We start from the raw sequence: 17,577 nt of genomic DNA, 5'->3' as shown, positions 1-17,577 counted from the left end.
GAATCTGATGAAAATATACCAAAATTCTAAAGCGATATAATATCTGTATACAAAGAACTTCGTATATAAGCTGGCTTATTCGTTAAAATTCAATTCCTAACAAAAATGGCGATCACAATTTAGATACATTTTACCAGTGGTGCCCACTTTACTAAGATTTTTTAAATTATTGAGCTACCTACATCAAATAATATTAGTGGAGTCAATGAAGGTGGATATGAGTTATTACCTCAGATTTCGTTGAACCTCCATCGATTTTCATAAAAATTGGTGAGTGGTTAAAGGATACCTCAAGGAACAAAGGTGACATAGTGCCAACTTGCGCTTTTTGCATTTTAGGGGTGAAATACACCCCTTTTTTAAAAATTATTTTTTAGATTTATGAAAGTACAGTCACTGTAAGTTTTCACTTCCTATTTCGTTGAACCTTCATAGATTTTCATGAAAATCGGTAAGTAGTTAGAGGATACCTCAACAAATAAAAGTTATATAGCATCAACTTGCGCTTTTGCCTTTTAGGAGTGTAATACACCCCTACTTTTTAAATTGTAAAAAATGCAGATTTCCGCATTATGGCGCAAGTAATCTCGTTTAATTAAGAAAAATAAATATTTTTTTTTATATTTTTGTGCACGAATTACATTTTTTTTTATTTTTCAAACCTTATAGCAACCAAAAATCCGAAAATTATCACGAAAACCTTATTCTTCTATATTTCTGAAAGTGTAGTCACTGAATGTTTTCACCCACGATTTCTTTGAACCTTCATCGATTTTCATGAAAATTGTTGAGTAGTTAGAGGATACCTCAAAAAACAAAAGTGATATGGCACCAAGTTGCGCTTTCTGAATTTTAGGGGTGAAATCCACCCTTTTTTTTTTAAGATAAAAATGCAGATTTCAACATTCTGGCTCAAGCAATCTCGTTTAATTAAGTAAAATAAATATTTTTTTACATTTATGTGCATGATTTATAATTTTTATTAATTTTTCAAACCTTATAGCAACCACAAATCAGAAAATTAGCAAATTGACAATCACAAAAAAATTAATCTTTTATATTTCCAAAAAGGCAGTCACTGAAGGTTTTCACCCCTGATTTCGTTGAACCTCCATCAATTTTCATGAAAATTGGTAAGTAGTTAGAGCATACCTCAAGAAGCAAAAGTGATGTGGTACCAACTTGCGCTTTTATCCTGGGGGTGGATGTTACCCCTTCTCATGGGTGAACACTATTTTATTAAAAATAACCCCATAATTAGATAGAGGAGTAAATTCTAAGCAAACTTTCTTTTATCAAGTTTATAAATTTTTTATTTAAATAATGTTTCATAATTTAATAAAATATTATTGGTACAGTAAAACCTGTCAATAACGGCCACTAAAAATAAAAATAATTGGCCGATATAGAAATGTGGCCACTAATGCTAGGTTTCCTTTTCCACAAATACATAAAATATAATTGAAAATTTATTTATTTTAGTAATTAAAGCAAATCTAATTAAATATAATTCTACAAACAAACGGAACATACCTTTCATTAGATATCGCAAATCACTTTGGCTGATTTTGTCTGCATATATATTATGTTTGAGGAATCCCTTTTTTTGTGAGACTGGATATAGGACATTTCTCAAGTATGAATTCACATTCATGGTATATCGTTGCTATACAGGGTTAATAATCTGTGCAATGTTATGGTACAGGCTACGTTAAATATGAAGTAAATGTGGAAGATATACACTGGTTATTCATTTCAATTTAATTTGATTGTTTTTTAATCGTATACAATATTTAAAATAATTAAAAGATATAAAGTTAGGAATTTCAAAAATAAATTCAGTTCTCACTGGCAGGGTGGGAAATAATAAAGTGCCATACAATAGCATTTCATTACAATGCTCATTACAGGCTGCTCCGTTTGAGAAAACTCATACTCTCAAACTTTGAGAAAACACTCATTCAGTTTCGATCAACCCTGTATTACATAAAATTAAACGTTTTGCTAGATTAATAATTTTTAACAATAATAGACTATATTAAAAATCACTTGAACATAAATTGATTTTCTGATGTCAAATCACTACAATTATACAGGGGGAGAATATTGCTATGAAATTTGAAAAAAAAAACGTAATTATCTTTTAAACTAATTCGTATAACATCACAAAACCTGATATTTTAAGAAATAAAACATAGAGGAGAATCCAAAAATGTAAAAATATACAGGCTGTTCCATTAAACAAAAGATAATATTGTTTCACCCTGTCAATATGGGTGGCCCTGTATATTTGGAAATGTATTTAAATTCTGATATTATCTATGCCCCAATCTCACCTAAATAAACTTTTTTCATATCTCCTACAACAAACGACTAATTGGACTTCCCACAACCTGTATACATACAAAATCTCCGCTATAAAATTTTTTCAAAGAAAATGTCATTGGCTTTTTTTTAAATAACTCCGTTAATTTTTGAAATATGAGAATTATTCAAAAACCATTACAAAGCTAAGTAAAAGGTCAATAACACTGTATTAAACATAATTTTGTAAAACCTTTATTTTTTTTTAATACAAGGTGAAAGGGCCCCGGTTACATGGTTTTCGCAGTAAAATTTACGTTTTAAATGTTTCTATCTCGGTTATTTTTTGTCGTAAAAAATATTAAAAAAAAAAGAAAAAGGTTAAATAAAGTTAAAACTAAAATTTTGTTCTCTACCATTTTTTAAGTATATCGAGTATTTTTGGAGTTATTATCAAAAGAAAATGAACTTCACGAAAATTTGAAAAATTCTAATTTTTTTAATCGTATTTTTTTTTTTAAATATGCATTCTAAACCGGTCAAAATTGTTGAAGTTATTACTCATGTTAAAATAAATAAAGTTTTAAATGGGTTACTATAAATTTTAATTTTTGTGGAAGTGACGTAGGTTTCATTTTCCATTCTCCCCTAAAAAATCTGAAAGGGTCCTCTTATTTCCATCATAACTTGCTTAATTTTGATGCTATCGACTTCTTATATAGCTTTTTGATAGTTACCTTTAAGTACTTTATTAAAATGTTTAGTATCTCTATTTAACAAAGTGCATCGTTTTCCTGTTATTTAAGTTTGATTACTAAGATTTGAGTACTCGCGGAAAAAAAATATACATTCAATTGCATATAACTCACTTTGTATATGTAATAAAGGATTTTTCGAATAAGGAGCTTATTTATTTTTATATTATCTTCGATTTTGGTAACAACAACTTTTTTGAAGAAACTTATGGTTTTTGAGTTATTTATGAAAAACTGCTTTAAAACATGGATTTTTTTCAGGAAAAATCAAAACTTTTGATCTTTAATAACTCAAAAACTATTGATTTATTGAAATAACTTTATATAACAAATTTTACTTATAATTTATCCCTCTATCGATTAGTGGTATTATTTTTAATAAAATAATTTCCACTCCCGAGAAGGGGTGGCATCCACCCCCAGGGTAAAAGCGCAAATTGGCACCATGTCACCTTTGTTTCTTGAGGTATCCTCTACATACGTACCAATTTTCATGAAAATCGATGGAGGTTCAACGAAATCGGAGGTGAAAACCTTCATTGACTCCACTATATACAGAATAATGAAAATGGATGGATTATTATCTCATTCATCGGAGATTCTGACCAATAGAAAGCTACAGAAAAAACAATTAGTGATCATTTTTGATAATATAAAAGTGATAATTTTTGATAATATCAAAGTGATCTCGAAATGCGCTATCTACAGCAGGTTTGTAGTCTTTTTCATAATATTTTTCTACGCTAAATCAATTGTTACTAGTCGTAATAGCTTAAACCACGTTCCGAATTTGTTATTAATAAGTTATTGCAAAAATAACGATTTATAGTACGTTCACTCACGATTTTTGCTCTATATTTAAAAAAACACTGGGATTGACATGAAATTTGGCACACACGTAGCTAGTATGCCAACAAAACAAGTGATATTGTACCGATGTCTGCTTTTACCCTGGAGGTGAGTTTTACCCCTTTTCGGGGATGAAAAAAGAAACTTTTAAAATAAGTCCGTAAGTGGATAAACTGATTAATTTTAAGCAACTTTTGTTCTATACAGTTTTTTCACTAAGTCAATACTTTTCGATTTATTTTTGTTTTTTTGTTGAAAAATCAACATATTCACTCGCAAATAACTCGAAAAGTATTGACTTGGTGAAAAAACTGTATAGAACAAAAGTTGCTTAGAATGAATCAGTTTATCCAGTTCTGGACTTATTTGAAAGGTTTCTTTTTTCACTCTCGGAACGGGGTGAAACTCACTCCCAGAGTAAAAGCACACATCGGCATAATATTACATGTTTTGTTTGACATGCTACGTGCCAGTGGCGGCTCGTGACCTCAGTATGCGGGTAGGCTACACATATACTTCGGGTAGGCGACAAAAAATATCCTACAGTTTGTAATACATTTTGAGCCGTCTTGCAATACTAAATGTAATCTATGAGCGCAACAATGTGTAAAAATTGCTTTTGGAGCATCTACTTTAATTTTTGATTGTAATCCGTTTAAAGAGCCAGCCATTGCACTTGCACCATCGTAAAATTGAGCAATTAATTTATTTTTGTAGTCATATGGCTCAAGCATGTTTGAAATTAAACTATATAGAGCGTCTGGAGATCTATTATCGCTAACATCAAAAAACCCTAAAAATCTTTCTGTTACCTGACCCACTTTGTTAACAAAACGGATTGTTAAAGTACACTGTGATTTTTCGGTTATATCAGTAGTATCGTCAGCTAGTATAGAAAAAAATTGACTTTCATTAATTTCTGTTGAAATTTAATTTTTTACGTAATCGGCAAGACAATCTATTAAATCATTTTGTATTGTTTTTGACAAACCCGTGAACACCCCTTCTATTTTTTAACATTATCCTGGATTTCCTGATCGCGTTTAACTACTGAATTAAAAATTTCTTTAAAATTACCCATGTTTGAAGAATTATGGCTCTCATCACGACTGCGAAATGTAAGTTCTTGTTTTGCTAAAAGAATTGTAACATCAATTTCTTCAACTTCTTCAATCTTTTTCAACTTCTCCATTATATATCTTATTAGATAGAGAAATATGTCCAGCGAAAGCACTGTCAGTAGTTTGTTTATTTTTTTCTAACCGTTTTAAATCTAAGCAATTGTTTAAATGTTCTTTCGAAGATTCATGTTTTTTTACACTAGCTGATAAATTTTTCAAATCTGAATATCCCTGACTCACCCAAACATTTTGCTTCAAATTTGAGAGCAACAGACAAGGCCAACCGAAAAGTGAATTTTTAAAATAACTTCCGCTTAGCCATTTATGATTTTCATACCATATTGTATTAAACGATCTCGAAAATGGTTGATTGTCTTTTGTCTTATCTGTGGATAAAATTGTTAAATTTTGTAAAGGCCGGCCCATTGAAATAATTACTAATCTTTCTTGATTTTGGCGCCTTGAAAAAGGCATCTCGATCAAACTGCATTACATCGTTTAAAATATTCATATTCGATGACTAAAGTTTTTCCACCAATAAAACTAACACACCTTCGTTTCAACAACGTCAAATATTACTTATTTTATTTATGTATCATTATGTATCCAGTTTTCATAAACAAATTTAAATTGTCCTACCTAGTTTTATTCAATACTTAACCTACTAATAACAGCCAAAATCAAAAAACAATTATTTTAAAACAGTTTCACAAGACACAAGAGAAGCAACTGATAAAATTTTGTAGGTCCGGCTATAAGACTCTGTGCCTATCCGCCCGTTCAAAATCGTAGACCTGCAGCAGGTCTGCTCGCGTAAACAGAGAGAGATCGAACGTCAATTCGGTGTTGGCGTCGTTCTATTTGAGGCTACGTTCCCGAGTGCCTGACCAAGGAGAATATAGAATCTATACAGTACTACTGATACTACAAGGAGCGTACAATAATTATAACTACGGAGAAAATTTTTTGGATATTTTTAAAAATAATTTGGATAATTTTTGCTATTTTATTGTAGATATTGTGTCAAAATTTATAAATTACAATTTTGAAATAAGTAATTTATATTAATAAATTATATTATTGTACTACATTTGAAGAGGGTAGGCGGCGCCTACCTTGCCTACCCCGACGGGCCGCCCCTGCTACGTGCAAGCCAAATTTCGTGTCATTGCAGGTGGTTGTTTAAAATTTAGAGCAAAAACCGTGAGTAAACGTACCATAAACCATTATTTTTGCAATTGAATGGTGGGCTACAACAATGTTGTAAGCGACATATTGGGTCAAAGTGAGGTTTTAATGCAATATTATTGTATATAAAAAGACCAATGCGAGCATCTTTCAATCTGGCTAAAAATATTTTGCCTTCCCTGAGTTTTTCGTACCGCAATGTTGGTATCCGTATGTTCATAAATGGGTTGTCAATGTGTTTTTTTCATCTCCTGCATAATCTCGATTCTGTCGCTTACAACATTGTTGTAGCCCACCATTCAATTATTTATTAATAACAAAGTCGGAACGTGGTTAAAGCTATCACGATTAGTGACAATCGATTTAGCGTATAAAAATACTATGAAAAAGACTACAAACTTGCTGTAGATAATGCATTTCGAGCTTTTCGGCGGCTAAACAATTATTTTATTAGTAACAAAATAAGTACACATTTTGAGTAATCGCGACTAGTCGCATTCGATTCAGCGAGCAAAAATACAGCAGAGAAGGCCTTAACACTATCAATTTATTTACAGGGCTTCTAATAATTCTTGAAAAACATAGTTTTACCATAATTTGTTAATAACAATTAAACGCACCACATTTGGGCTTCCAGACCACTTCCATTGGATTCAGCGACCCAAAAACCTATAATACCACCATCAAATCGCGGCGACCTAAAAGTGCCCACGGGACCCTATGTTGCACTAGACTACATACCTCACACTCACAGCGAAGTGAAGTGCGGGTCAGCAGCTAGTCGCACTGAGCTATTCGATCGACTTCTTTCATTAAATGTAGGTTCTCACTTGCCCAGTATCGATATGGCAGTTTACGTAACCGTAAAAAAGCGTAGCAAGTTCATCCAAAAAAGTACCTATTCTATGAAACTCTGATCAGTGTTACATCGTTCAACTGTGTTACGTGTGCCAACTCGGAGTTGGTAGGCTATTGCAGTCCAAGACAGATATAGTTGCTATAATTGATGTCGTTTAATTTAATACTTTTATATGTAGTAAGTTAAACCCATCCACGGTTTGGTTTTGTTGTTATTAGAGTACTTTAATATTCACTGAATATTATTCCCTAGAATATTTGACCTATTAGTCCAAAAACTATATATTCTGAACAACTATTGAAATTCCTTTGGATTTTTAGTGTAATTTTTAATTGATTACTTATATACCCTATTCCACGAATATACGACTGTGTTGGATTATTTCGACAACGAATATTTTATTGTGCAAAATATGAAGAACGAAAATAAATTGCAAATTGCATTGCTGTTTATTTTAATAATTATTAGAGCCATTTACTTTCGTACTTCTTATGTTGCACACTGAAATATTCGTTGTCGCGATAATCCAAAACAGTCGTATGTTGGTGGAATGAACCATACCAATTAGAACAGAGGTTTTTCAGAAATATTTTATAGAAAAACTATTGTTAGTAATAACTTTAGTAATATTATTTTTTTGCGAAGTTAGTTACATTTTGACAGACTAGACGTGGCTGGAACTTACTATACAACCAAGCACAGGTGCTAATAGAAAATAAATAATAAAATAAAACATAAAACTTCCTCTAATTAATAATTATTTATTTACACCATAATATAATGTATTGATAACAAATGAGAAAATTATTTATTGTACAAAACAAAAATATCTTGAGGAAATAAAATACACAAAATTACAACCTTCTCCCCCTCCCTCAGAATCTCAGAAACCAAGAGTTTCTTTACTTTAGAGTTTAAGAAACAATTTGTATTTGAAGGGTTGAAGGGGGACGAATTTTCATGCAAAATTCATGCCCTCGAATGTAACCCCCTACTGCCCCGCATCAACCCTCATATTTTTTTAAATAGCAAGTGTGGTCGAGTGGCACAACATTTGAAAGGTAATTTTTTCTCTACACGACCCTCTATTTCTTTTTTAATTTGCATGGTAACTTTAAAGATAATTTTGGATTTCACTAATTTATAATAAATTTGTATACAGGGTGAGTTTTTAGTGAGGGGTCGGTCGATAATTCCATTACGGTATAGAATATCGAAAAAAGTTATTTAAAAAAATGTAGGCAATGATATTCTTCACGCTTGGAAAATATGTCCATTTCTACAGGGTGATCAATAACAGCGTGGTATATCAAACATATAATTTTTTAAATAGGACACCCTATATATTTTTTCATATTTATATTCCCCTCATAATTCTTGTTCATGTAATATAGGGTTTTGCATTACTATACAGAGTATTTAACAAGTTATGACCATTTTTTGTTTCGAAATCCCTATGAGATTATTTTCCAGTATATAAAGAAATAACTCATAGACAATAATTTGTTTTATGTAGTAAGATAAACAATATACTGCAGTTTTTAAATTAAGTCCAATTGAAATCATTGACGAATGTTTGTATACAGCGTGAACTACAAAACCAAATTACGATTTTCTCTATTTTCTTAAATCATCACCCTATATTTTATTTTTCAAAAATATTGTATTTATTATACTCTTCCATTTTTATATAGCATTCCCTATATCTAAACTTATTACTTTCGGAGATATTTTTAGGTTTCTTCAACTTTCGGGAATACATTCAATTTTTCTAGTAGAAATAAGTTGGTATTGAATGATAATTAAACAAAATTATTTTTATTCAATAAATAACTAACACAAAATATAAACCATAGCCATATGCAATGAATGTATCAATAAATGTGATATTAAGGAATTATCATATTTCCCTAATATACAAGAATCATAAAATTCCTACAAAAAAAGGGATCTTGTGTATAATAAAATTACAAGATTATTTTTATTTAATTAACAACTCACACAAAACATAAATCAAAACAATATACAACTAATTTAATAGTTTTTAGATTATTAAATCAACAGAATTCTAAGCCAAGAGATTTTTAGTAACACATTCCTAATTGCAGATTGTGACCCGCAGTTATTAATAATATAATTTTCATATTAAATTTCATTAATATGCATCAAGAAATCCCTACTTTGTTAACACTCAAACTAGGTGATCTATAAATGTTTAAGATGATATTGTTAGAGATTATGTGATTGGTCCACATTTTTTGCCGGTTGAGGTTTTTATACGACGGTGCTCCAGTTCTTCCAAAATTGATTTTTTTTCAAGTGGGGCTATATAAAAAACCTTGTATACCAGAAGCATCCAACAACGCTTGATGATATGAAAAATAGAATAAAAGAAGCTTTTAATAATATTGACTTACACAAATGTTAGAAATGTGGCTCGGTCATTTGAATATCGGTTACAAAATTGCATAGACGTTGAAAGTGGTCATTTTCAACATTTACTTTAGACATATATTCTTAACATCACATTAATTGGTACATTCATTAAATTTTGTTATGGTTTATTATTTTTTCTTAGTTATTTATTGAATGAAAATATTTGTTATATTATTACATAATACTTACGTGTTAAGTTATTTATATTTATAAGAATGGAATGTATTCCCGGCAAATGAAAAAAACTAAAAATATCTCAGAAACTAATAAGTTTAGGTATAGGAGATGTTATATAAAAATGAAAGAGTATCATAAAAACAATATTTCAAAAAAAATAAAATATAGGGTGATCTATTAAAAAAAATTGAGAAAATCGTAATTTTGTTTTGTAGTTTAAAAGTGCTTAAAAAATGAATGTTCTACTAAAAAATTCTTGGCTTAGAATGCTGTTGATATACCAATCTAAAAACAATATTGTATTAATTTATGTTTCATGTAAGTTATTTATTGAATAAAAATAATCTTGTTATATTATTATATACAATACAAAGTTTTTTTGTAGGAATTTTACGATTCTTGTATATTAGGGAAATATGATAATTTCTTAATATCACATTTATTGGTATATTCGCTGCATATTGCTATGGTTTATATTTTGTGTTAGTTATTTATCTAATAAAAATAATTTTGTTTAATTATCACTCAATACTAACTTATTTCTACTAGAAAAATTGAATATATTCCCGAAATTTGAAGAAAACTAAAAATATCTCGGAAAGTAATCAGTTTAGATATAGGGGATGCTATATAAAAATGAAAGAGTACATTAAATACAATAACGTTGAAAAATAAAATATAGGGTGATCCATTTAAAAAAATAGAGAAAATCGTAATTTGGTTTTGTAGTTCACCCTGTATACAAATATTCGTCAATGATGTGAATTGGACTTCATTTAAAAACTACAGTATATTGTTTATCTTATTACATAAAACAAATTATTGTCTACGAATTACTTCTTTATGTACAGGGTGTTAATCTCATAGTGATTTGGAAATAAAAATGGTCATAACTTGTTAAATACTCCGTATAGTAATGAAAAACCATATATTATATGAACAAGATTTATGAGGGGAATATAAATATGAAAAAATATATAGGGTGTCCCATTTAAAAAATTATATGTTTGATATACCACGCAGTTACTGATCACCCTGTAGAAATTGACATTTTCCAAGCGTGGAGAATATCATTGCCTACATTTTTTTTAAATAACTTTTCTCGATATTTTATACCATAATGGAGTTATCGACAGATCCCGCAATAAAAACTCACCCTGTATATGTAAATAAAGTCCAAAATTATTTTCAGACTTATTACGTAAATTAAAAAAATAGACTGTTGGATAGAGAAAAAAATTGCCTTTCAAATGATGTACTACTGGACTACACTTTGCATTTAAATAAAAGTGGGGGCTGATACGGGGCAGTAGGTGGTTACATTTAAGGGCATGAATTTTGCATGAAAATTCTTTCCACTCCCAATATAAATTGACGTATTTTTTTTTTTAATTTTGAAGTAGCTCTTGGTTTCTGAATTTCGGGGGAGGACAAATTTTCGTTGGAACAGACTGTATAATGTCAATCAGAAAAGGTTAAGATAACGTGTCAAATTCCACTATTTACAATAATTATTATTTTTTATTGAAAGAGTAAGTTTATTTGAGCTGTTAATAATGTGAGGTAGGAATTTTTGTGTTGTATGTTTCCTACTCTGAATCCGTCAAAACGCATCTCGCTTGAACGGACCAAGTTAACTTTATTTTTACAAACGTAAAGCGCTGAAAAAAATACATACATGGAGAGAAATTATCCAGTTTTTACATCTGATGTACCTATCAGTGTAGAAAAAAAGTTGATAAACGTTTAAAGACGCGGTATATTTTACGCTAAGCTTATCCCAAGCCTGATTAACGAAAACATGCTGCGTTGGAACTACTCTGCAACTTGAAAGTGAATCTGCCTGCTGTTTCTACGACCGGAACTAAATAGTGCCAATATTCCCCGTAGATAACTGCTTAATATTCAAAAATCTCTATAAAAAAACTTGGCTTCAGCTTCTTTTGGCCACGCTTTCGTCCCACTGTGCAATATAATAAATAATACAAAATGGCTATCTATTACTTTTATCAGTTAAAAAACATAATTTGTTTCGTAGGACTACACATAAATGTCAGTTCGAAAAATCTTGCCAGATAATATTTTCGAAAAATCTGGTCTAAACGATGGAGGCACGTATACTTTCGACTTAAAATTATTTAGTAATAATATTTGTTGTGATAATAACTGTTCTCATATGATTATTAGGTTTAAGATTAGTTTTAAGACCTCTTCTACATTCTAGGTGTTTTTACAACTATTTTATGACAACTTTTAGAAATACTCAATCGAGAAAAGAGAAAAAGTGTTAAAGTGATTTTTTAATAATATATTGTTTCTATGGAACGCTTACAATTTTGAACATCTTTAACAAAAAAATACTTGGATCACAGGATATATCCTGACGTATTCTCTGCTTGGATCTTCTATAAATAATAAACAATTAATAATTTTTATTAAGTATATATATATATATATATATATATATATATATATATATATATACCAATCGGTTTTAAAACGTCTTGCGACGTTGTCCGATGCCTAATTTCCATGACACTCTATCATCCCATTGGCCCTCTCTAAGATCTCTTGCGCTCATCGCCTCCGTTATTCCCTCTCTCCAAGATTTCTTGGGTCTTCCTCTCTTTCTGCGGTTTGGTGGTACCCATTGCATAATTATTTTAGGGAGTCTTGAGTTATCCATCCTCTGGACGTGTCCGTACCATATCAGCTGTTTTCTTTCTATGTCTGTTGTTAGAGAGCCGTCAACCCCCATTCGCTGTCTTATCTCATCATTACGTATTCTCTCTCTGCGTGACACTCCTACTGATCTTCTAAAAGCGTCCATTTCTACTGCCTCCAGTTTTCTTCTGTTGTTTTCGGTTATCCGCCAAGTTTCTGCTCCGTACAATAGACTGCTTTTAATAAGAGATTCGTAGATATTGTGTTTTCTTCTTTTTCCTATTTCATGACTCCATAGTACGCTGTTTAGACAACCTATTGTTTTTCTGGATTGTGTTATTCTTCTCTTTATTTCTTCATCATCTTTCCCCGTTGTGTCAAAAACGATTCCTAGATATGTGTAATGGTCGCAGGGCATGATGATTTCATTATTTTCTAATGTGATGTTCGATAGTTCGGTACCTATTGGCAGGTATTTTGTTTTTTCTGTATTAATTTCTAATCCCCACTTTCTATATTCTTCTTGTAATTTCCTTGCCATGTACTCTAGATCATCTTTATCGTTTGCTATAACAACCTGGTCATCAGCAAACTGCAATGTATATAAGCAAATCTCTCCAAGGTCTACGCCCATGCCTCTGCATTTTCGTTTCCACTCTTTCAATGCTTTTGCAACGTATATTTTAAATAAGGTTGGTGATACACAACACCCCTGACGTAGACCTTTATTAACCAGGAAGCTTTGCGATAATCTGTTTCAAGTTTTTATTTGTGATGTTGACCCTTCATACAAATTTCTTAAGGCTTTTATTAAGGTGACATTAATATTCGTCTGTCGTAACACGTTCCAGAGTTTGTTTACAGGAACTGTATCGTACGCCTTCTGCAAGTCAATAAACATGAGGTGGGTTTCTTGATTTGTGCTTAATTTTTTTTCTATTAGTTGTTTGAGGCAGAAGATATTATCAGTACAGCTTCTTCCTGTTCGAAAACCGGATTGTTCTTCTTCCTCTTGGTCTTGGTAATTTTTACTAAGTTCACGTCTTAAATCAATTATCTATCAAATACACTATAAATATTGTTTAATTAACAACTCAAAATATTCCCGATGCCATGTCAAATATTTAAAACTGTCACTCTCTTGTCATCATATTCTATTTGACTCAGTGCGTTGTATGACAAAGATAGCGAATGTTGGATTTGGAAAATATCACCACGGACATGGTGTCCATTTTTTTTTTCGGATCCTGAAAAAACTAATAAACATTTTTAAAAAATTTAAACGCAGAATGAAAGACTAAATTATTGTCGAGGGCGAAAAGTCCCTTAGAATAAATAAAAAGTTTCCTTTGAATGAGATATTTGAAATTAACAATCACACTACATTTTCTCTTAATTTTTCACCCCTGTAATTTATTAAAATAAACATTATTGAAGTTTTCAGGGACTTTCGGTTCTCGGTAAGAACGTAATCTTTCATTCTGCGTTTAAATTATTCAAAAATACGTATTAGTTTTCTCTGGATTCGAAAAAAATAAATCTCCATTTTAATAGTATTGCAGCCGAACATACGTGACGTACACATCCGCTTAATATAGATCAAATATAATAAAACTTAATTTTTGTGGGCTACAAATAAATACCCTTTATACTCCATGTCAGTCCATGTGTCCCCCGCCTTTGTTTTGTCATAATCGTATTTATACACAATAAAGACACTTGAGTATCTTCATTCAAATGACAAGATTAATATACTTTTATATCGAGAGATTTTATCAGTTCATCTTATATTATTATCTTTGACAATAAACGAATGAAGTCACAAGCAAAATGTAATTATAGAATAATAGGTTAGTAGCAAGATTAAAAGCTTTATACTATTGTTCGATCTCAATTTGTTTATATTATGTTAAAAGCCGGTAGATATTTTTCAAAATAGCCAAAATTTATTAACTGCAAGCAAGATATTTGATAGTTCTATTATTTAGAACATAATAAGTCTATTCTGAACATCTTTAAAAAAACATATAACATAAGGACTTATTAATTGAAATAAGTGAAAAATAATTTCATTATTTCTGTAATAATTATTATATTCAAAATTAATAATTATTAACTTCAAAATAAATTCATTATTCTTTTCACTCATTTCATCGTTCCCCGTTAGAGGACAGTCTAACCATACTCCGGTGCAAATATTTTAATATTTGCAGCATCTTTTTTGTTTCGTTATGCTCCAATTCAGTTTTCTTGCAAAGCCTCTTTGACAAGGAATAGATTCCGAAACATCGGTGTCAGAGGATGGCAAGAGACTCGAATTGAATCAAAACGAAACGATTATTTTCTTACTTATTAATTGACACTTTCTTTGCTTTACGATATTTTTTACAGTGTTATTGAGAATTTAGAGTAGATCCATTTAATATAATTCACGTGCACTGTAAATTTTACACGAAAATGTTTGTTTGCCCATTAGTTTTACCTTTCTTCCTTAACATCAAAGACAGTTCCGGGTTAACAGGGTTATAATTAAAGTTACGAGAAGATTTAGATTTTTGAAACACATTTTTCGTTTATATTTATCTGAAAAATATTTGTTATAACTAGATTTACTTTTATCTAGAATTAAATTTGGTTCTAATCAGTGACCTCTGATCAACACAAGCGTGGATATTATTATTGAATCACTATAGCTGATACTTAACCTTCCGATGACCAACCTTTTTTGTTGCACGGATGACCAGGGGGGGGGGGGAAATGACCCCAGGTCAAAAATGTCAAAAATGACAATTAACAAAAAAATTAAGTTTTTTTGCATGGACTTTATGTTATTCAGCCACTCACAACATGAGTATTAGTGTCATGTGTAGTGTGTATGTTGAGTAAGTGTCTTGTTACTTTGCAAAGTCTACGTCATTAGCGTAAAACTACTTGGAATTACACGTAATAGACGGTATTTTACTAAACATCAACTTCAGAATATATTTTTTATTCGTAAAATATAGGGAATTTTTTTTATTTCAAAATATGAGGATATCTAGAATGATATTAAAGTCAAATAAAAATATAATGAGTTAAAAATTGAAAATACTTTTGAATTTATTAAAGAAAAACATCCGCGGGGGTCACAATTTCCCCCGCTTGGTCATCCGAAGGTTAATAGACCGACCTGTATCGTCGCCCCCGCTAGCGAAATTATTTCAATTCGATTTTTTTGCACAGACTTACTCAAAAAGAGGTCCTTATAACATATCCACAGGGTTCCAAGCGGTGCCGTGGTCGAAAAATTGTTTAAACATTTTTTTAAACAAATGCACAAAAATATTTTATTCAAGTATATTCAAATGGGAAATAAGCCACAATTTTACCTAAAAATGATTTTATTGACGTTTCGACGCCCAAGTCGGGTGTCGTTGTCAAAATACAAAATAATACTAAATAAACAAAAATGTTGTTGCATAGTAAAAAATTCTTCTAATATTGCCAATATCATTTTAAGGTCGTCTACTTTAAAATGTATAATATGTGTCTGAATTGCCGATATAAATGAGTCAGATTAAATAAATTATTAGAAGAATTTTTTACTAAGCAACAACATTTTTGTTTATTTAGTATTATTTTGTATTTTGACAACGACACCCGACTTGGGCGTCGAAACGTTAATAAAATCATTTTTAGGTAAAATTGTGGCTTATTTCCCATTTGAATATACTTGATTATAAAAATGCCACAAAAAAATAGCTTCAGAACAACAATATTTTATTCATTTCGAACAATTTTTTTTTAGATAATTTGGGTCATTCTGAGCAAAAAAGCTAAATATTTTTCTCTAAAATTGACAAGTTGTCAATTTTAGAGAAAAATGATAAGAGACCTTTTTTGCTCAGAATGACCCAAATTATCTAAAAAAAATTTGTTCGAAGTGAAAAAATTATTTTTGTGAATTTGTTAAAATAAAATTGTTTAAACAATTTTTTGACCACGGCACCGCCCGGTACCCTGTGGATATATTATAAGGACCTCTTTTTGGGTAAGTTTGTGCAAAAAATCGAATCGGAATGATTTCACCAACGGAGGCGACGATACAATCTGGACTATAGCGCTAATTTTTAATAATTAAAAATAACAGCTTTGTAATAAAATAATGACAAATATCTCTTCAGAATCTTGAAAAAGAGGTTTGAAACTTGATCAGGTCACTTTTTGAATTTCATAACAATAATTTTTTCCGCAAATTGCCAGGAAATTTTGACATTCCTGTCAAAATTTCTTGAAGAAAAAGTCAGGACTTCCTTACTGTAAGGAAATGTCATTTCCTTACTGTAAGGAAATGATATTTCCGTACAGTTGTTAGTGTTCTACATAAATGATAGAAAACACATTGCTATTAAAACCTTGTAAATTACCTTAATCATTACATTTTCTTTATCTGGAGCTTCCTGGATAAATTTTTCAATTTCTTCCTTCTTTAAATTCTTATATTTCTTTGCCCTATAACCTTGAGCTTGCCGTTTCAATAAAGAACGAAGTTTTGAGTATGTAGATATATCTACATTGTGTTTAAGTGCAAGGGTTGACTTCAGCATTGAATAATTGGCCCATAATGTTGAAGATTTCATCTTTAAACAAAGGTCTAGGAAGTATGCCATTACAACATTTTCTGAGAAAGAACTCGTATTTTTACTCATGCGATAATCCATAAAACGTCTGTATGCATTTTCGTACTTTTCTCTTGATTTCTTTGGCAATAATTCTAATGAAGCAGTATTCACTACCTCAACCAGCTCTGGAGGAGTCCCAGGAATGGAAATTTCATCATCACTTATCATTTTACTTTCGAGAACACCAGCAATTAAATTTATAAGCGTCAAGTTTGACAATTCAACCTCAATACGTTTCCATAGTAACCCAAGTAATTTTATTAGGAATTTCAAAGCACCATTTATTTGGGAATAAAATTATCGCGTTTTTTTTAAATCAATCAATATCTGTCGAATTTTAAACGATTTGCGGAAAAATAGTATGTTTACCTCGTAGGAAAAGCCACATTCCTGGACTCTGTGTTGCTAAGTCTCGGCTTGCGCCTCGACTTAGCAATCTTCACAGTCGTCCAGGAATGTTAAGCTTTTCCTACCCGGTAAACAATGTACTATTAATCGAGTTATTAAGCCTTGAAAATAGCCATTTTCGCATTTTTCAAATTTTTAATCGCCTCTAACTCGAC

At 30.6% G+C, this 17,577-nt stretch overlaps 1 protein-coding gene across 2 annotated transcripts in view; it reads right to left on the bottom strand.

The window, feature by feature from the left end:
- LOC114329832 (5-hydroxytryptamine receptor 2A) overlaps nucleotides 1-17,577 on the bottom strand; it is an 895,697-nt gene that overhangs the window by 769,863 nt on the left and 108,257 nt on the right. The gene's annotated exons all lie outside the window — the stretch shown is intronic.

The sequence above is a fragment of the Diabrotica virgifera genome, chromosome 3 (assembly GCF_917563875.1).
Source record: "Diabrotica virgifera virgifera chromosome 3, PGI_DIABVI_V3a".
NCBI classification, from domain to species: Eukaryota; Metazoa; Arthropoda; class Insecta; order Coleoptera; family Chrysomelidae; genus Diabrotica; species Diabrotica virgifera.
The sequence above is the reverse complement of the archived record's forward strand: the minus strand, read 5'-3'. Positions and strand labels throughout refer to the sequence as shown.